The sequence below is a fragment of the Peromyscus californicus genome, unplaced genomic scaffold (assembly GCF_007827085.1).
Source record: "Peromyscus californicus insignis strain IS unplaced genomic scaffold, ASM782708v3 Scaffold_65__1_contigs__length_234695, whole genome shotgun sequence".
NCBI lineage: Eukaryota > Metazoa > Chordata > Mammalia > Rodentia > Cricetidae > Peromyscus > Peromyscus californicus.
Window position 1 is genome coordinate 24642 of NW_026294579.1, and position 22362 is coordinate 47003.

General features: G+C 36.3%; 1 long non-coding RNA gene across 1 annotated transcript; it reads right to left on the bottom strand.

Moving 5' to 3' along the window:
• Positions 1-6199: 6199 nt before the first annotated feature.
• On the bottom strand, positions 6200-19175 carry LOC128098170 (uncharacterized). Its single transcript, XR_008214160.1, has 3 exons — positions 18419-19175; positions 17860-17955; positions 6200-6353 (listed from the first exon to the last, which is right to left on the bottom strand). It is a non-coding gene; the product is annotated as an uncharacterized LOC128098170 (long non-coding RNA).
• Between the last annotated feature and the right edge of the window lie 3187 nt (positions 19176-22362).

The window sequence follows — 22362 nt, forward strand, 5'->3', positions numbered from 1 at the left end:
AAATCAGCTTATTAATTAACCAATGAGAACAACATATATTCACAGTGCACAGGAAGACATCCCCCAGCAAACTATATTTTAATTGGACTTAATATCTGCTTAAAAAGAGAGAAAACACTCTTGGTACTGGTAGCCTATCTATCTATTCAGTGCCAATGAAATCATGGTTATTAGAGGAGTCTTTACGAATACCAATTTTCTGAATCAGTACAGTCCCTAATAATCAAAAAACATTTGGGCTTATACTTACATGTCAGTTTAGTCTACACAATTTATCAAAGAAATTTTATTGACAACATATGAAGTCCTCTACAGAAAACTACAGTCAATTAAATATCATAGTGGTGGATTCTAGACACAATGGACATGTCTATAAAACAATGACTGCACCCATGTCTTAGAGAATAATATGAAATCTGTAACAGAAATATTTAATTGCCAGATGCTCAGTGAATTTCCTGTGGAGTGTATCTCTTTTATGTCAGATTTATACTCATTTAGTCTTAGAAACAGCTGCCTAAATATGATCTGAATAAGTACAGCACCAACTGATATTCAGAGATGGGCAAGGAAAAGCCCATGACACCTCATCTTTACAAAAATACTATAAGAAACTAGGGATTGTTCAGAGTAGAAAAAAGGAACTTCCTCAAAAAAGAACCCAGTGATTGCTTAACTAATGCATCAATTAAATTATGGAAAAAAAATTTCCATGCAGAGTAGTAAAACAGGTTTTCTTCTTCTTTTCAGATATTATCATTTGGTTATCATGACCAGTTGTTTGGTTGGAATCCATAATTTCTGACAAAGACTCAAATGTTAAATAGTTGAACATTTGTGAACTGTATTCAGAAGTTCCATGGTTGGGAGGTTATAAGCACAATAAGGCCCTAACAAGAAGATGATAACTTTGTGATCTAATCAGAATTGTAGCACATGTCTCACTTAGACCATACAGTTTTAATGAGATGAGTAGCATTTTGTACATATATTCTCACAATTGCTGACTAAAATAAGAGAAATGTGGAGCAAAATCAGCCTTTCATCCATTTGCTGATATTTCATCTGCAATTTTCTTAGAGCAATTGAACTTAGCAGACCCTCTTCAGTGACTTAATGTTGCTTGGTTGAATATTTCTTTACATTATAGAAATATGTCAGCAGGCATGAGATCACATATACACACACATAAGTAGAAACACTAATCTGAGGTTGACTCTTTAAACCTATTTTTAGCTTAATATACTTAAAGTTATAGGTACAACCACAAAATGAATAGTTGGAGATTAGAAATAGAGTTATGGGAAATACTGTGTGTGTGCCCCGCCTGCAGGGCTACAATGCGTTCTCGACCACCCTAAGGATGGAATGATAGAGACAGGAGACACAAAGGAAATACACCAAGTCTAGATTCTGATCAAGGTGCAACTTTATTTTTCTCCAGGAGGGTTTATATAGTTCCTGCAGAGCGGGCAGAGAAAGAAGCTGTCATCTGCATAAGGTGGGGCAAGCTAACAGGATGTTTGTATATGATGTTTACAGGGTGAAAGGTTCAAGGGCTCTGACTCAATGTCCTGTTGCTAGGCAACCTGACTGTAAGATGACCTAGTTCCCTGTCTTAAGGGGGTCTGTATTTTTCCACTAACTAGAGTTTCTATCCTTGTTCCTGACATGTGTGTAGTATATTAATATTGAATAATGTCCTATAAATAATACATTCACATAATACAGCACATAATTTTTTTGTTAAATTCAATACCTCTGTTATACTACAATAGCCATTTAGAATAGTTTTCTGCCAGAAATCTGCCCTGGTTATGGCCAGGTCTTAGAGAGGAGGAAAGGAGTAGGTATGGATAGGTTGAGTCAGGGATAATAACCAAGAGAATCTTGCAGCCTGGCTGACTAGCAACCAGAGCAATTCTTTGTGTATATAGAATTCAGTAGGTAAGAATAGATTCATATTGGTCCAAAAACATAGATCAAATCATGTTTTTGGACACGAGTTTAACTATTTTCTCTTCCACATCTGGGGTTATAAGTTTAGTCAACATTGATGAAACATAACAAAACAGTGTTACCTTTTACAAACATTTTTCCTGAAGTTTAGTCATTTTTCTTAAACTATTATCTTTCACAATCAATGTTCCTCATCAACACCATAACCCAATTAATATGAATCTAGAGGTATATGACAGGCTGCTCTCAGACTGGTAGCTTTTCTGGCTTCAAGGACTCTAGACCAATATGAAATTTCCAAGCCAGGCTGGGGAGATTGCCATATTCCAAGCAGAGTATTATTAACTCTTCATAGTCAGAGTGTCCAAGAAAATTCCCCAGGCCAAAGTTGCTGTAGTCATTATTCAATTACTGGCATAAGCCAATAAACATTTTATATCTTTAAATATTCAAAATGAATATTTTGCATCTTTATAGTATTTTTATACATCTAATCCTGACAATCTTTTGCTTCATTGATCATAGACAGCACAATGGCTCTTCATGAGCTAACTTTTCTAAGAAAGGGAGGTTGTGGCACCTCATCCTTTTATCATCTTTTCACATCAGTCTTTGCCCACAAATATGAATTTCTGCGTGGGACAGAGGAACTTTTGGTAATTTTACTATAATGCTGCATGTGCCATATAATTGCCTGAGTGTACAGTGGAAAGGGGCTTGCAATCTGATCTGCGGCCAACTTTTCTAGCCCACCGAATCTTATGGACCTTTATGTTTACTTTGGTTTAATTATCTTGTTCTTGAGTATGTTTTAAGAATATCTCATGTCCTCATAAAGAGACCTCTGGCTTCTATATGTGTGTCACAACCTCTAATGTATAAGGAAGCCAGTGAAATAGATAAAACTCTCTCCCTGAAAGTTGAAGGTGTAGTGTGCTCAGGACTTTAATGTGGAAATCCTTAGAAATTCTAAATACTTGGAAGCAGAAATCCTGGGAGAAGGCATAAATCATTCATAAGAAAATTTCAAGCAATCCAATATCCCCAAATTGTACAGATATTAGAAGTTCCAAAGTATGCAGCACATAGAGCTCAAAACCAAAAATGGCAAGACAGCCATTATAGTGGTCAGGCTTTCTAGATCTTCTTGAAGCAGCTGTGAAGGCTTTCTGACTTTTGCCCTACCCATCTGATATGGCTGCATCAGTATTGTGCATGTTAGTTCAGTAAAAATTTCTTCAGGAAGCCTTTTCTAGTGAAATCAACCATTATGCCTCAATTATGAGGGATCCAAATTAATTTTTTTCTAGGGGTTAAAGTAATGGGGAAAAGTTAAATGATGTGGATAATTTCCTATTTTAGATGTACATTTTGTATTACATTAATGAACATAATACACTATGTTCATTAAAAATAAATTAGATTTTCCTCAAGTTGAAAAATTCACATGCACATGAAGAAAACTATGAGATCAGGCATTGAAAAAAAACAATTTCTGGTTTATATGAGTCATCTTTACAGTTTTGAAGACTAGTTTAAATTTATTAGCTTATATGGGGACTAGTTTAGTATTTATTTCATGTATTCTAAGAATAGGTAGAATTTAGCCGGGCGGTGGTGGTGCACGCCTTTAATCCCAGCACTCGGGAGGCAGAGCCAGGTGGATCTCTGTGAGTTCGAGGCCAGCCTGGGCTACCAAGTGAGTTCCAGGAAAGGCGCAAAGCTACACAGAGAAATACTGTCTTGAAAAACCAAAAAAAAAAAAAAAAAAAAAAAAAGAATAGGTAGAATTTGCAGATAGTTGTTATTATTCATTTCTGTCTATAAAATTTTATTACAGAAATCCTAATCTCAGGCTCATTAGTATTAATAATTCGGTAATTTTCATTCTTAATGAGAAATTATGAATACGATGCTTTGCAAACTCTCAAATAATTGCTTCTCCATTTAAATGAAGACAATTTCTCTATAGCTTTCCTGTCCAGTATGTATCCAATGATAGATCTAAGTGACCTTGTGTGATAATGAAGATAATACAGAGAGATATAACACTGGGACACAAAGAAAAGCTGGGATCAGGTGATCAGTGCTCTCTGAGGTGAAACAACAATACCTTAGAAGCTTTTTGTCAGTAATACCTACATTCAAGTAGAGTTAAAGATTTACTGCATGGTGATAATATAAAGACAGGGTTACTATCTGAAGCCATGCACATACTCATGCTTCGCTCATCTCATTCCTTATAGTCTCTTTAGCCTTGAATTGTTTAGGCCTAAACATCTAAAAAGAGAAAATTATGGTGGAGAGCTTTTGTCCCAACTATTATCATCCTCATGAGATCACAGGAGGATTTGTAGTGTTCCAAGACTCATGTGATAAGGGAAAGTTTGCTTGCCTTTGTGTTTGTGTGTGTCTATATCTATGATCCTTGATTTAGTTCTGCCCATGTAAACAGCTCTAGTTCACTCACAAACCAACTGAGCTCTATTGTGTTTCCATATATACTTCCAATGATTAAATCTGTTAGTTTTCCTAAAATAATTTGCTTTATATTTTCATGACATGTTTTTTGAACATTTTCTGTAATGCAGTAACTGGAATTAACTACAAAACATCAGTGTAAAAATGAATACCCAACATCTCAAAGCATCAGAAATTGAACACAAGTTTTATTATATTTACTGATAATTGAGAAATATTGGGGACTAATTTGGGGTTCAAAACAATATATTATATTATATAAAATCTCAAATATTAGCAACACAAATATTTGTAAAAAAGTTACAGCAGTCTCAGATCGATATCCTGAACCATAAAATATACAGAAAATTATATAGTGAATTTGACTTGATATAGTTATCCATAAAATTATCCTGGCATAAGACTTCACATTTTTAATTATTATGTTTTTTCTGTTGTCAAATTAATCCTATATCATTTTATAACATGATTATTATGTAATTCAGTTTGATACATTGCTATATATGTAGATTGTTTTCCAAAGAATATTTTTGTGAACATAAATTTTATTTCTTGGTAAAATGTTTATAAAATCACACCAAGCATAGGGCTTCCTGATGTCACTCATCTGACATGGATTAAGGTTAGAACATTTGCTAAAAGTTACCTTTCACTACTCACATTATAAAGAATGTTTTTATTGTGTGAGTCCTGGGGCAATAATTACCAATTGAGTTTGTATATTTCATGAATTTTCTGACAAGCTCTAAATTTTGAACTTCCTGTAAAGATTTTTTTTAATTGTGTACATTTGTTCAGTTTCTTACTGATAGTTATACTCTGTTAGGCAAGAATACCTGAGGACTCCATAGCACTTGCCACATTCTTAATACTGTATAGGTTCCCTCTAGTATGGATTATGTGATAATCTTCAAGATTTAAGAACCCAGAAAAAGTTTTTCCACGTGCTTTGTATTTGTAAGCTTTCTCTAATATATGGTTTTAGTGAGTTTTTGCAGAAATGATCCATGAGAAAAAGACATAACACATAACACATTCATTACAATTTTAAGGATTCTGCATTCAATGGGCTGTTAAGGTCTTGAACACTTGAATCATGGGCAAAAGACCAGCCACAATCTGTATATTTGTATCTTTCTTCTCCATTATGGATTCTTTGATAAATTTGAAGTGTTCAGTCCCTGGTAAAAGCTTTGTCACATTTTTTTTCATTTGTAAATTTTCTCTCCTTTGTGGATATTGTGATGTCTTTTTAGAGTTGAGATCTGCCTAAAGGACTTTCCACATTCTTCACATTTGTAAGGTTTCTCTCCAGTATATATTCTTTGATGACCTTTTAGCGTTGAGCCTAAAGTAAAAGACTTTCCACACACATTACATTTGTAAGGTTTATCTCCAGTGTGTATTCTTTGATGACCTTTTAGTGTTGAGTTTCTAGTAAAAGACTTTCCACATAGATTACATTTGTAAGGTTTTTCTCCAGTGTGTATTCTTTGATGAACTTTAAGATTTGAGCCTACAATGAAGGACTTTCCACATACATGACATCTGTAAGGTTTCTCTCCAGTATGTATTCTTTGATAAACTTTTAGTGCTGAGCCTACTGTAAAGAACTTTCCACACACATTACACTTGTAAAGTTTCTCTCCAGTATGTATTCCTTTATGAATTTGAAGTGTTAAACTTTGAGTAAATGACTTGTCATATATATTACAATTGTAAGGTTTATCTCCACTATGGATTCTCTGATGAACTTGAAAATTTGAGGCCTTGTTAAATGACTTGCCACATTCTATACATGTGTATAATTTCTATCCAGTATGGATCCTCTGTTGAATATGAAGTGTTGAACTCTGAGTGAAAGACTTGCCACATGCTTCACATATGAAAGATTTTTCTCCAGTATTGGTTCTCTGAGGAAGATGAAGAGAAAACCCATGAGCAAAGGATGTGCCATACTCTGTACATTTGAAAGCATTCTCTTCAGTTGTGAATTTTACAATGAGCTCTATATTGTGATTCATATAAAAGGAACATGTCATGCTCTGGACTTCTGTGTGATTCTTTTGTCATATGGATTTTATAATGCTCCTTAAGTACTGATAATATAGAAAACATCTTTCCACACATTTTACATTTATACAATTTTTCTCCAGTATGAACCACATTAATTCTAAGGAGGTCTGAATATCTCCTGTAACTCCTCCCAAATTTCTTATATTTTTGCCCAACACTGAATCTTGGATTCCTCTCAAATTTTGAAGCATCGGTGAAATACTGTCTACATTCTTTGGATTTTGGTTGTTTCCCTTCAGTGTGGCTTGAGTCATTTTGAATATTTGGAAGGAAATTGCAGGATCTGAATGGAAATGACACAGAGTTAGCTTTTTGAGGAGAAGCTGGAACTTTATCTATTCTGTCAGGAATGTCAGTGATGGGTGCTGGATGAAGATCATTTCCATCAGCATATGATTCAGGGTCCTCATTGTCAGATCTACATGCCCAGAACTTCCTTATGAGTAATTCCCCAAAGCTATTACATCCTAAGAGTTCTGATATTTCTCTTTGGCAAGTATCCTGAGTATACTCTTTTGGAAACAAGTGAATGGGATAACAAAACAGAGCTGGAAGAAATAAAAGGCAATTATTATCTAACTGTGTAGAATTAGACAAAAATAATATAGAAACCATTTCATAAAATGATACCAATATGTGGAATGTAGCAAAAACTTGTAACAGAAACATTCAGCACTTCTTCCATAAGGAATTAATGTCCAAAAATGATGAACATGAAGAAGTCCATATCATGAACTTGTATTTTATATGTAAAATTTGAAAGGTTCCTCCTTAAGCATGTCATGAAATCAACAGCTCTAAACATTATTTTTAGAATATGAAATGAAACTATTAGCCATTATTAAATACATTCTGTTCAATTGGAAGTTACATTATCATTTTAGATCAAAATCACATTTCCAAACACATAAATGATAAAATCATAGAAATGAAAACAATATAGTATATATATTTTCTCTGATTAATAATTATTAATGCATGTGAATACATTGGCATTCTGAGAGAGTGATTATTAAAAAACAATAAAATGATAATGAAAAACAAATATACCTATCATTTCCACAGAGCTTTATGGCCACAAGGAGAGAAATTTTCAAAATCCTCACACTCAATGTGATAATTCTATAAGAATTTTATTTTTTCAGATGCCTAAGAATATCTTAAATTGATAAAAGACTGGCCTTTCATCTCATCATTTGGAAAGCAGAGGTAGAGGCAGGTGGATCTCTATAGTATGAGGCCAACCTGATCTACATATTCAGTTCCAGGCCAATCATGGCTACATGTTTAGAGACCCTGTCTCAAAAAAGGGGAGGGGTAAGAAAAGTAAATTATATGTCCAGGCAAGAAAAAGTGCCAATAGAGTCAATTAGGCAAAGTGGCCCTGGGCAACATTAATATGCATGGGTTTCTCCCTTGTAAAACTAATTGTCAGCAATGCAAACATTGATCTTGGCCTCACTATGTCCTGTCCTAGTGTAACTAACTGATAGAACCATCCCAGAGGTCCCTTCAATATGAATCACAGTCTGGCTTTTTCTTAAAGTGCTCTTCAATGACTTGAAGGCAGACTATAAATGGTGGCCAGAGTGCATTACAATCTGTCTTTCCAAAGAGTCTTAGATCTCTAATACGGTTTGGATTCAGAAACAGAAAAAAAGGCAAGCTAGGCAGTGATGTGTCACATATCTTTAGTCCCAGCACTCAGGAGACAGAGGTTTTAATCCCAGAACTCTGGGGGCAGACTCAGACAAGTTTCTGTGAGTTCAAGGCCAGCAAGGACTACAGAGCAAGTTCCAGGACAGCCAGGACAGTTACACAGAGAAACTCTGTCTCCCCAAAAAACAATGAGATGATAAAAGCCCTACTGAATAAAAGTTACATTTTCAAAGTAGACTGAAATGTAGAATTCTATATCAAAGTGAAATATCATAACTCAGAGTTTACATGTAAAATTTGAAAATTCTTTAATATAGATTTAATTTAAAAATAATTATATTATTTCTTTTCAAGCTTATTCCAGCCACTTTTGCTCAAACTCTTCCCATATCCCCAAATAAATATTGTAACCTCCATTTGATAATTGTTACCCTTATGTGTTTATGTATGTATTTTTTCATATATATATATATATATATATCACTTCAGAATGTTAGTCCGGCTTTATTATTAGTGATAACACATGACAGATGGTAACTCTCCTTGTCAGAGCATTTATTAGGTGTCTGTAATTTTTTATTAGGGATTTGAGATAGAGGAACACTATGAATTGCGAAACAAAAATTTAGGAGGGTTGTTCAGTTATCATAGATGGAAAATCATTACAAAAGTTGAAAGAAAGACTAGTAATAACCATAGCTCCTAGCATAAGCATTGTTTCAAAGTTTCTGGTATAAAATAAATATGTGCAATGAGGATACCATGACTTTTTTCTTTCCTATCTGTATGTCCTTGAACTTCATCTTATCTTAGACTGACACTTAGGACTTCAAACAGAACATATAACAGGTATGAAGAGAGTGAGTATCCTTTATTTTCCCAATTATATAAAAGAACTCTTTTGAGTTTTCTTCATTCAGAATGATTATGTTGGTAATTACCTTGCAAAAATACCATATTCTATTTTATGTAGATATGTTTTTCCTACTGCTGAATTTTTATAATGAAGGAATGTTGTATTTTGTTAAAAACCTTTTCTGTGTTAAATGAGAAGATCATTTGGTCTCTTTCTTATAGTCTGCTCTCCTAATATTTTACATGTATTGATTTACTTAAGTTGATTTCCATTAACATCTCTTGGATGAAGTCACCTTGATCATAGTAGATAATTATGTTGAGATGTTCTTGAAGTGGAAATTTTCCATTTTATCATTTAATTGGAAATATATTACTGTTAATTCTTCTCTGATGGTCTGGTGGGTTTTGGTCCTGAATCAATCTGGCTTTCTTTAGTTTTTTGAGAGGTTTTCATTGTTCCATCTACTCAACTTTAGGACATGTGACATAAAGAAGTATTTATGCCATTTGATTTATCTCTGTTAGGTATGCTAAAAAATTCATGCATTTGTTTTTGATATTATGTATATTGTAGGTAAATAGATGCAAGTGAAAAGAAATATCCTAAGCGACTTAACCCAGAAAGACAAATACTTCATATTTTCTCAAATATGTATAGGCTAGCTTTTAAGAAATGGGTCTCCATGTTTTCTATAGAGTTTAGGTAGACTGGGGATATAGGGTTTTTTTCCACAGAAGGGATTATTTAAAACAGTATTGTTAAAAAGAATAAGAAATTAAAACAGTATTAAGTCATGAAAGTGATGATAGAGTAGTGTAGAATAGCAAATACAAAGAGAAGTAACTATGATTACAGTCCTTTTTTGATACCCTGAAGAATACATTTATATATTTATTGACTATGTATGTGGCATACATATGATTAGAGAGTATTTTTCAGAAAAATCTTTCCACTGTCTGTGCCTTGTTGATTGAACTCTGGTCATTAAATTTGAAGGGAAGCATCTCTACCCATTATGTTATCTCTCGGGACCACATGAAAAATCTTTGAAGAAACATAGGGAACCATACTTCTGTAGAAGCTTGTTAAAAGACATACATGTCTAAAAACTATTTAAGTGTCATTATGATGAAATGGTGTAGTCAATTCTCAAACTGGAAATCATGTGCCAACAAATAAAGCCTCCTGTGCAAGTAATGGGTTGTATTGTTTTCTGGTGTTATACTCAAACATAGTGGGTATAGCCTTTGTAATTACTTATCACCAAGATTCCATGATGAGGCTCACATACTTAAAATATTGAATGGAAAGATATCAAACATGTGATCAACTAAAGAGTTCAACCCAAGTAAAACACATCCATAGTGTAGATGGCACTATTTGTGCTACATGATGAGAAAAGTCTTCATCAGGTTTTGCCTGTTATAAACCATGTGACTGTACATTCTGACTTGTCTGAAATAAATGTGCAAAATTGGCACATTGTGTTGGCAATAGCTAAACAGAATTTGATTGTCTAAAAGCCAACTCCATTATTGTAACCCATATCTGACACTGTTATTGCAGCTAAAAAAACTGAAACCAAATTGGTCATGGGACTAGATAAAAAATTGTTATTCTGGGTGAGTACCCTTCCTTGCCCCAGACCCCATCCCTGGGCACCAGCCACTCCAGGGAAGACCTACCCAACTTGGCCCCAGGTTCTGGCCACCGGGCAGGTTCCCTGCTAGCCCCACCGGGAAGGATCCCCTTCTCCAAGATCCCTGGCAGGCCCTGCAGTCTCCACGCCCTGTCCCCACGCCCATCCGCCTGAGCCCCAAGCCTCTTCCTGAGACTTAGAGGCCGGCCCCCAGCTCCAGTCTTGCTCCGGACTTCCCTTTTGGAACACTGGTCTGGCTGAACCAAGTGTGCGGATAAGGCCAGTAACGAAGCACAAGGAGATGGGCAGACGTCAAGGCAGAAACATATACAACAAAATGAATAGCAATACAGCATCACCAGGCCCTAGCCCTCCTCCAACACCTAGACCTGAACATCAGAAATTGGAAGAAGCAGAAGAAAACAGCCTTATGAATGACATCATGAAGAAGCTAGAGGCTTGTGTAGAGGAAAAGACAAAAAAATGTGAAGAACGCTGTAAACAACTAGAGGAAAGGGCAAACAAATTAGAAGAAATCAATAAAGTCCTGGAAGAAAACAATAAAATACTGAGAGAAAATCAAGAAAAATCAATGAAACAAATGAAGGAAACAGTCCAAGACCTGAAAAGGGAAATAGAAAAAATGAAGAAGACACAAACAGGGAATGCTGGAAATAGAAAATCTGAGAAAACGATTGGGAACTTCAGATGCAAGTATAATCAACAGAATGCAAGAGATGGAAGAGAGGATCTCTAGCGTTGAAGATACAGTAGAAGAAATACATTCATCAGTCAAAGAAAACACTAAAGCCAACAAAGTCATGAACCAAAATGTCCAAGAAATTTGGGACACCATGAAAAGACCAAACCTAAGAATAATAGGGGTCAAAGAAGGAGAAGAATACCAACTCAAGGGCACAGAAAATATATTCAACAAGATCATAGAAGAAAACTTTCTCAACTTAAAGAAGGAAATGCCTATGAAGATACAAGAAGCTTATAGAACACCAAACAGACTAGACCCCCCAAAAAAGTCCCCTCGCCACATAATAGTTAAACAACTAAACGTACAGAATAAAGAAAGAATATTAAGAGCAGCAAAGGAAAAAGGCCAAGTGACATATAAAGGCAAACCCATCAGAATAACACCTGATTTCTCAATGGAGACTTTGAAAGCCAGAAGAACCTGGACAGATGTAATGCAGACACTAAGAGACCATGGATGTCAGCCTAGACTAATATACCCAGCAAAACTTTCAATCACCATAGATGGAGTGAACAAGACATTCCATGACAAAGCCAGATTTAAACAATACTTATCCACAAACCCAGCCCTACAGAAAGCACTAGAAGGAAAATTCCAACCTAAGGAAGTCAGATACACCCTCGAAAACACAGGCAACAGATAAAGCCACAGCAGTAAACCCCAGCGTATAGAAGTACCCACACATCACCACCAAAAAATAACAGGAATGAACAATCACTGGTCATTAATTTCCCTCAATATCAATGGACTTAATTCACCTATAAAAAGACATAGGCTTACAGAATGGATACGAAAGCAGGACCCATCTTTCTGCTGCATACAAGAAACACATCTCAAATTCGAAGATAGACACTACCTAAAAATAAAAGGCTGGGAAAAGATTTTCCAATCAAACGGTCTTAAGAAACAAGCGGGTGTAGCCATCCTGATATCCAGCAAAATAGACTTCAAACTGAAATCAATCAAAAGAGATCAAGAAGGGCATTACATACTCATCACAGGAAAGATCCACCAAGATGAAGTCTCAATTCTGAATATTTATGCCCCAAACACAAGGGCACCCACATATGTAAAAGAAACATTACTAAAGCTTAAATCACATATAAAACCCCACACATTAATAGTGGGAGACCTCAACACCCCACTTTCACCACTGGACAGATCTCCCAAATTGAAACTTAACAGAGAAATAAAGGACTTAACTGATGTCATGACTCAAATGGACTTAATCGATATCTACAGAACATTCCATCCTAACAAAAAAGAATATACCTTCTTCTCAGCACCCCATGGAACCTTCTCTAAAATTGACCACATACTTGGCCACAAAACAAATCTAAACAGATACAAAAGAATTGGAATAACCTCCTGTGTTCTATCAGACCACCATGGTCTAAAGTTGGATTTCAACAACAACAAAAACTACAGAAAACCTGCAATCTCATGGAAACTGAATAATACCCAACTGAATCACAAATGGGTTAAGGAAGAAATAAAGAAAGAAATTAAAGACTTCCTAGAGATCAATGAAAATGAAGACACCACATATCCAAATTTATGGGACACTATGAAAGCAGTACTAAGAGGGAAATTCATAGCACTAAATGCCCACATAAATAAGTTGGAGAAATCTCACACTAGAGACTTAACAGCATACCTGAAAGCTCTAGAACAAGAAGAAGCACAGTCTCCCAGGAAAAATAGACGCCAGGAAATTATCAAAGTGAGAGCTGAAATCAATAAAATAGAAACAAAGAGAACAATACAAAAAATTAATGAAACAAAGAGTTGGTTCTTTGAGAAAATCAACAAGATAGACAAGCCCTTATCCAAACTAACCAAAAGACAGAGAGAGAGCATCCAAATCAACAAAATCAGAAATGAAAAGGGGGACATAACAACAGACATTGAGGAAATCCAGAGAATCATCAGGTCATACTTCAAAAACCTCTATTCGACAAAACTGGAAAACCTAAAAGAAATGGATAACTTTCTGGATAGGTACCACATACCTAAGTTAAATCAAGACCAGATAAACTATTTAAATAGTCCAATAACCCCTAACGAAATAGAAACAGTCATTAAAAGTCTCCCAACCAAAAAAAGCCCAGGACCAGATGGTTTCAGCGCAGAATTCTACCAGATCTTCAAAGAAGAGTTAATACCAATACTCTCTAAATTGTTCCACACAATAGAAACAGAAGGAACATTACCAAACTCCTTCTACGAGGCTACAATTACCCTAATTCCTAAACCAAACAAGGATACAACAAAGAAAGAGAACTACAGACCGATCTCCCTCATGAACATTGATGCAAAAATACTCAATAAAATACTGGCAAACAGACTCCAAGAACACATCAAAACAATTATCCACCATGATCAAGTAGGATTCATTCCAGGGATGCAAGGGTGGTTCAACATACGAAAGTCCGTCAATATAATACACCATATAAACAAACTCAAAGAAAAAAACCATATGATCATCTCACTGGATGCAGAAAAGGCATTTGACAAAATCCAACACCCCTTCATGATAAAGGTATTAGAGCGATCAGGAATACAGGGAACATACCTAAACATAATAAAGGCAATTTACAGCAAGCCAACAGCCAACATCAAATTAAATGGAGAGAAACTCAAAGCAATTCCACTAAAATCAGGAACGAGGCAAGGCTGTCCACTCTCCCCATACTTATTCAATATAGTACTTGAAGTTCTAGCCAGAGCAATAAGACAACATAAGGAGATTAAGGGGATACAAATTGGAAAGGAAGAAGTCAAGCTTTCCCTATTTGCAGATGACATGATAGTATGCTTGAGCGACCCCAAAGATTCCACCAAGGAACTGATACAGCTTATAAACACCTTCAGCAACATAGCAGGATACAAGATCAACTCAAAAAAATCAGTAGCCCTCCTATATACGATGGACAAAGAAGTGGAGAAGGAAATCAGAGATACATCACCCTTTACTATAGCCACAAATGACATAAAATACCTTGGGGTAACACTAACCAAGCAAGTGAAGGACCTATATGACAAGAACTTTAAGTCCCTGAAAAAAGAAATTGAAGAAGATGTCAGAAAATGGAAAGATCTCCCATGCTCATGGATAGGCAGGACTAACATAGTAAAAATGGCAATCTTACCAAAAGCAATCTACAGATTCAATGCAATCCCCATCAAAATACCAACACAATTCTTCACAGACCTGGAAAGAATAATACTCAAATTCATATGGAAAAACAAAAAACCCAGGATAGCCAAAGGAATCCTGTACAATAACACAACTTCTGGAGGCATCACGATCCCTGACTTCAAGCTCTACTATAGAGCTACAGTAATAAAAACAGCTTGGTACTGGCATAGAAACCGACATGTGGACCAATGGAATCGAATTGAAGACCTTGACATTAATCCGCACACCTATGAACATATAATTTTTGACAAAGAAGCCAAAAGTGCACAGTGGAAAAAAGAAAGCATCTTCAACAAATGGTGCTGGCAAAACTGGATATCAACATGTAGAAGGCTGCAAATAGATCCATATCTATCACCGTGCACAAAACTTAAGTCCAAGTGGATCAAGGACCTCAACATAAATCCAGCTACTCTGAACCTGCTAGAAGAGAAAGTAGGAAGTAGTCTTGAACGCATTGGCATTGGAGACTACTTCCTAAATAGAACACCAGTAGCACAGACTCTGAGAGAAACAATCAATCAATGGGACCTTTTGAAACTGAGAAGCTTTTGTAGAGCAAAGGATATGGTCAACAAGGCAAAGCGACAGCCTACAGAATGGGAAAAGATCTTCACCAACCCCACATCTGACAGAGGACTGATATCCAGAATATATAAGGAACTCAAGAAATTAGACATCAAAATGCCCAACAGTCCAATTAAGAAATGGGCTATAGAACTAAACAGAGAATTCTCAACAGAGGAAACTCAAATGGCTGAAAGACATTTAAGGAATTGCTCATCATCCCTAATCATCAGGGAAATGCAAATCAAAACAACTCTGAGATACCACCTTACGCCTGTCAGAATGGCTAAGATCAAAAACACTGAAGACACCTTATGCTGGAGAGGATGTGGAGCTAGGGGAACTCTCCTCCACTGCTGGTGGGAATGCAAGCTTGTACAACCACTTTGGAAATCAATATGGCGCTTTCTTAGAAAATTGGGAATCAATCTCCCCCAATATCCAGCTATACCACTCTTGGGCATATACCCAAGAAATGCTCAACCACACCATAAGAGCACTTGTTCAGCTATGTTCATATCAGCATTGTTTGTAATAGCCAGAACATGGAAACAACCCAGATGCCCTTCAACTGAAGAATGGATAAACAAAATGTGGTACATATACACAATGGAATACTACTCAGCAGAAAAAAACAATGGCATCATGAGGTTTGCAGACAAATGGATGGATCTAGAAAAAATCATCCTGAGTGAGGTAACCCAGACTCAGAAAGACAAACATGGTATGTACTCACTCATAGCAGGATACTAGACATGAAACAAGGATGACTTGTCTGCTACTCACATCACCAGGGAGGCTACCCGGAAAACAGGACCCCAAGAAAGACACAGGGATCGCCCAATGACAGAGAAATGGAATGAGATCTACATGAACAGCCTGGACATGAGTGGGGGTAATGAAAGGCGAGGGTCGAGGGAAAGAGAGCTTGGGGGAGCGGGAGATCCCAGCTGGATCAACAACAGAGAGGGAGAACAAGGAATAGGAGACCATGGTAAATGAAGACCACATGAGAACAGGAAGAAGCAAAGTGCTAGAGAGGCCCACAGAAATCCACAAAGATACCCACACAACAGACTGCCGACAATGGTCGAGAGACAGCCCGAACTGACCTACTCTGGTGATGGGATGGCCAAACACCCTAATTGTTGTGCTAGAAACCTCATCCAACTACTGAGGGATCTGGATGCAGAGATCCATGACGAGGCACTGGGTGGATCTCTAGGAGTCCAATTAGTGAGAATGAGGAGGGTTTATATGAGCGAGAATTGTTGAGACCAAGGTTGGATAAAGCACAGGGACAAATAGCCAAACGAATGGAAACACATGAACTATGAACCAATGGCTGAGGGGTCCACACTGGATCAGGCCCTCCGAATGGGTGAGACAGTTGATTGGCTTGATCTGTTTGGGAGGCATCCAGGCAGTGGGACCAGATCTTGTGCTCATTGCATGAGTTGGCTGTTTGAAACCTGGGGCCTATGCAGGATTGTTTGGCTTGGCCTGGGAGGAGGGGACTAGACCTACCTGGACTGAGTCTACCAGGTTGACCTCAGTCTGTGGGGAAGGCTTTGCCCTGGAGGAGATGGGAATGGGGGGGGGCGTTGGGGGGAAGGTGAGGGGGACGGGAGGGGGGAGAACAAGGGAATCCGTGACCGATATGTAGAACTGAATTGTATTGCAAAATAAATTAAAATAAATTAAAAAAAAATTGTTATTCTTCTGCTTAATGAAAATAGCATTAAACTAATGCTATGTTGCTATACCCATAGATTTGAGCATCACTCATCCTTTACTAGATAAGCTTAATATGGAGATTATGGAGAACTATGCTCAACCTGTAGATAAAGATTCCTTTATCTTAATCCTTGCATCAGGTTTCAGGTACCTATGAACAAATGGATGCAGAGGGAACATAAAGGCAAAAAAAATGGTAAATGACTCCTGGGAAGAAGTTTACAAATATAGGAACAAGGGCCATACAATCACCAAGTTTGTGAAAGCCGAAGACATTTGAAATCTCAGCTTGTGAAATGGAAAGTAGGCCCAAAGTCACAACTCCTTGACAAGAACTTGTTTGCAGTCCCTGGCTTCCAGGGTTAGAAAATCTGTTTTTCAATTGAGTAACACCAGGGTATATCAATAATTTTCAAAGTCTTGTGTTCAGAAACAGTTGGCCAACCCAAATCTTCCTTGATTTTTTATTAATTTTCTGTTCTTTCTTTGAGAGAGGGAATGAGAAAAGATGTGGAATCATCACATTGGGATAGTGTGGTAAGGGGTAATATGCAAGAAGATAAATGAAAGAAAAATATATTAATCCAGAAGTATTCTAAAAATGTTAAAAAAGTAAAGGAAAAACCTGAATCAATGACATACAGGAGAAAAATTCAGACATTTACAGGAATACAAAATAAAGTGCCACAGACATTGTCAAATTGCTATTGGTATACTAAATTTCATCTAATCACTCTTGTGATGAAATGAGGAAAAATCATGCAAAATTTTCTCTGTGCTAGATCCTAGGGTACTATTCTAAATGAAATTCTCAGACATCACTTCTAGTAAGGAGCTGGGCTAATCTCACTGCAGTTGTGGTTTGTTTCTTGTTTTGTACTCTACACATAAACCTTTGCTTCCTTCCAACTTACCTGGTTCTCTACACTCTGCTATTTCTAAGTTCATGATCCAGGGTTCGTTGTTTTGTTCAAGCCTGGTGACTAGCTCTGGTTTTGATACAGAAAGGCCTGTGAATTAGAAGAGGCATATGACAATTTAGGTACATGATATGGAAAAGAGGTGAGTTCTAACACAGTGGATATGAAGGTACGCAAGGAAAGACTCAGAAATGAAGTCTTATTAGTCCATACTTGACAGGTGTTGTAGAGTTTTAAGAAATCCATAATATTAATTGTGTATACATTCAACTCTATATACATTATGACATTCCAAAAGTAAAACTATGGGAATCAGACTGTATTCACACATTATTGCAAATGAGTGACTGAAAAAAAAAACATGTGATTTAAGGGAGTATTTGTTAAATTAAAAGACCACATAGAATAAGAAAATTTTCAATAAATATCATACTCATCAATATCTAGTAATAATTGAGAGCTCAGATTCATTGATAGAAAACAATTCAAGTACTAATACAAGTACTAGATATTCATAGGGCTAAGCAGCAATTTTGAAATAATTTACTCTCACCTACAGAAACCAGGTTGCTGTAGTTCTCCAACATGACCTCTCTGTATAAATTCCTCTGAGATGTGTCCAGGCATTCCCATTCCTCCTTGCAGAAATAGATAGCCACATTCTTGAATGCCAATGGACTCTGAAGTGAAAATTCAATTTTGCTTTGTTATGATGGTTTGAATCCTTATTTGCCACAGGAAAGAGCATTTAACTAAAGAATTCTCTGTGTTATCAGAAATCTGCAATTTTAAAATGTTATATATTAAGAGGGAGGACATTGTGACTTTTTCATGAAATCAAAGTACCCAACATCCAAACATTTCATGAAATATGCACCTTTTCTCAGTGATAAATAATGTCGGAAGTTAAGCTCAGTAGGAATTTTGTTTCAATAGTCAATTCTAATATCAGAAAATTTGTAAATATTTCAGGTCATTAATTGATGTAGATAGATCTTATTGGAAAATAAAAGAGGCAGGAAAGAGTGGAAAGCAGAATGTAGAACAGAAATGACAATGATAATAAAGAATTTATATTAGAAATATAATAAAACACAAAATCATAGTTTTCCTTTAGTGAGGAATTATAGTGAAGGTTGAGAGCTCTGCAAATGAAGCATTTATGTGTGGAATGTCAAACCATCCCATCCTTGTGCATGAATTTACCTGAGAACATGCCACCTGTCCTTCTCCTTTTTAATGGATCCTGTCAGGAAGTTTATCTTAAAGTTTCACATTTCTGATACTATTCTGTGTGAAAGGCTGCAGCACCTGCATTCTACACTCAGAGATCAGAAAGCAGGTTAAAATATTTGCAATTGGAGACTTGCGCCACAGCAGAGATGCAGAAACCATGAATATTTACAGACAGACCAAAGCACAGCTTTGTCTTTTCTGCCTTGAGAGGGTCCTTTACTCCTTCAGATCATGAAAATCTATACCACATGGGTATGTGGTGTCAGTACCCTGCTTAAAATTGATTCTGAACACAGCTGTGCAGAGTTGTAGAGACCCCCTTCCTCACATTCCATTTTCCTGAGATCATTAATTAAAACGTAACTGACACCTGTATTGGAAACAGTGGATAAATCTGAGGGATAGCCTCAACTGAAAGTATTTCTCACCCTGGGTAAGTAATATACTTGCTTGCAACCAAGGCAGAGTAAAAAAAAAATCATACCTCAACAGTGGCTCCAATGAGGCATTCCCTTTTTCCATGTTTCTTTCTAAAATTCAATTATTTTACTGTATTTCAGTGAGATAAATGATTAGATTCTCTCTTAAGTTTATTTTAAACTGTGAAAAAGCTTCTTTTGGATTCACTTGCAAAAGTTGTATCTAAATAATGTCATCCCTGCACTCAATTTAGTACTTTTGGTTGTTAATAAAGACACTTCAACTCCAATCACATAAAATATCCTTTTTGTGACTTTTTGATTGTTTGTGAAATCCACAGGAATATAAGTACCTACAAGTTCTCCATTTGTTCATTTGTTGAAAAAAATGTACTATATAACCATGGGATGTAATGTTGCATCTACTCCCAGGGGATTGATTGTTAGCAGGTGTCATCCCAACACAAGGGCATTGCAAGTTCACTGTAATGTTAGTAGCTAGCAAAGGAAAATGATAGAATAGACTCTTTGAATCCAGTCACAAATCAGAAAATAAAAAGATGGAAAATTGCCTGATACGATAATTTCATACCACCTTATGACTGACAAATTCCATTTGGAAGTGTGTATTCCATTTAAATATTTTCATCTTAGTATATAACACAGTATGTCTTTCATAGAAATACTACTTTAAACATTATACATTGAAGGAAGTCATGTCATCCTTTTTCACAGTGCCTCCTTCTTGGAAAAGTCTATATTGAGCAAATGGATGCCTGGGCAATATGATTGTGGAACATGGCTTCTTTCTCATTCATGTGAAATGTCCATTCTCAGTAGGACATATGTATGCATGTTCTTTTTGTCTACCAAAAGGTTACATTATGCATTAACTCAGAGAATTTATGCTAAAAATAAAATGGTGAGAAAACAGTGGAAAGCAGCAAACATGGGGCATGCATTCAAAAGACTTTAACTTGACAACCACTTCAGAAAAAGAAAAATAATGGTTTGTAGAAACTGAGAGGTAATGTAAAGGTTTGAGATCACAGCGAAAGAAGCATTTGTAGGAGAACAGTCAATATGTCTCACATGCACTCCATTCACACATTTACCTGAGAAAAAGTCATCTCTTTTCCCCTTCTGTGTAGATCCTCTCAAGAAACTTTATCTCAAAATTTTACCTTTCTGATAATATTTTGATTTCAAAGCAGGAAAAGCCACATATACTTTCTACCACACTTAAGACACTGGAAGGCAGGATCAAAAAGCTCCCTCTGTGTACTATAACAGAGCAGAGATGTAGAACAACATGAACTCCCAGAGGCAGAGAAAATGGTAGGTTCTACTTTCATGCATTAGATAGGTAGGCTGTTTAGCCAGCATGAAAGACTTTAGTACAGACTTGGCAGCATGATTCAATTGACTTGGTAGAGCTACCAGAGCCAGGTTGGTATTTCAAGTTAAGGCTAAGCACAGCTGACATGGAGAATCATTAAGGATCCTCACATTCTCTTTCTCTGGGGTGGTTGATTAAAGCAAAATGAGGCTTCCATGGAGGATAACAAACATTATCTGTGATGTAGTCCCACATGAAAGTAATTATTCAACTGGGTAAAAAAATCTAGTTGTTTATGTCCAAGCAGCATGAAGGCAATACATTCCCCTCTAAAGTCTCCACTGACTTTTCCCATTGGTTATCATGATGCAATTTATAATATTATGGTTCTGCAACTTTGCAGTGAGAGCCATTATTAAATTTTTTCACAAATTTATTTTCATAAGGACATTACTTCACCCAGGAACACTGTTAAGTAATTATCGGTGAAAATGAGGAGATGGGCACTGGTGGTACATGGCTTTAATCCCAGCATGTGGGAGGCAGAGCCTGGTGTATCCCTATGTGTTTGAGGCCAGCCTGGTCTACAAACTGAGTTCCAGGACTGGGTCCAAAAGCAACACAAAGAAAGCCTCTATTGAAAAATCAAGAAAAGGAAGGAAGGAAGGAAGGAAGGAAGGAAGGAAGGAAGGAAGGAATGAAGGAAGGGAGGGAGGGAGGAAGGAAGGAAGGGAGGGAAGAAGGGAGGAAGGGAGGAAGAAAAAGGGAAAAAAGAAAGAAAAATGAGGAGAACCGGGTTGAATTCCTTAGACTATATGAGCTCCAAAGAACACTCTAATACCTTAAGATATTAGTAAAAAACACTGAATCCCATCCTTTATCTTCATTGTTTTTGTTGGCAATTTATCAGATATCGATGGTTACACTAAGAGGAATTCATGGAACACTCCCTGGAAGTGACATTGACCACATAGAAATCTGCACACATACTCAGTTTATCTTTGTTTTCTACATGAATTACATTGTAATTACTCAGACTCTATTAATATTTGGAATTAACTAGACAAAATTTTATTTATTTTTTGTCTTTTTCTGGCACTAAGGTAAGGTATTTACTAGAATCCGGGCTGTATAACATGCATGTCTTTGTGCAGAAATGAAGAATGCACAGGAACTCCATGGTGTTGCTTAAATTTCCATATTCATTTTTCACTTCCTACAGAGTATGCTTTTTTTTTTCAATGGGATTCTAATGAACACTAGTTCCTCTCATTAAAAGGAAAGTCAAATTTTCAAAAGATCTAAACAGGGTTAAAGAGAAACTACTCCTAAACTGAAGAAGATGCAATCACCTTGTTTGGGTATAGAATTCTGAAGCATAACAACTTCCTTCACAAATGATTAAACCTCTCACCACATTCAAGATGTGTATATCAAGATTCTGCACAAAGAAAACAGACAGGAACCCAGAGAAGGAGGAATGAAAAAAATGGGGGTAAAATT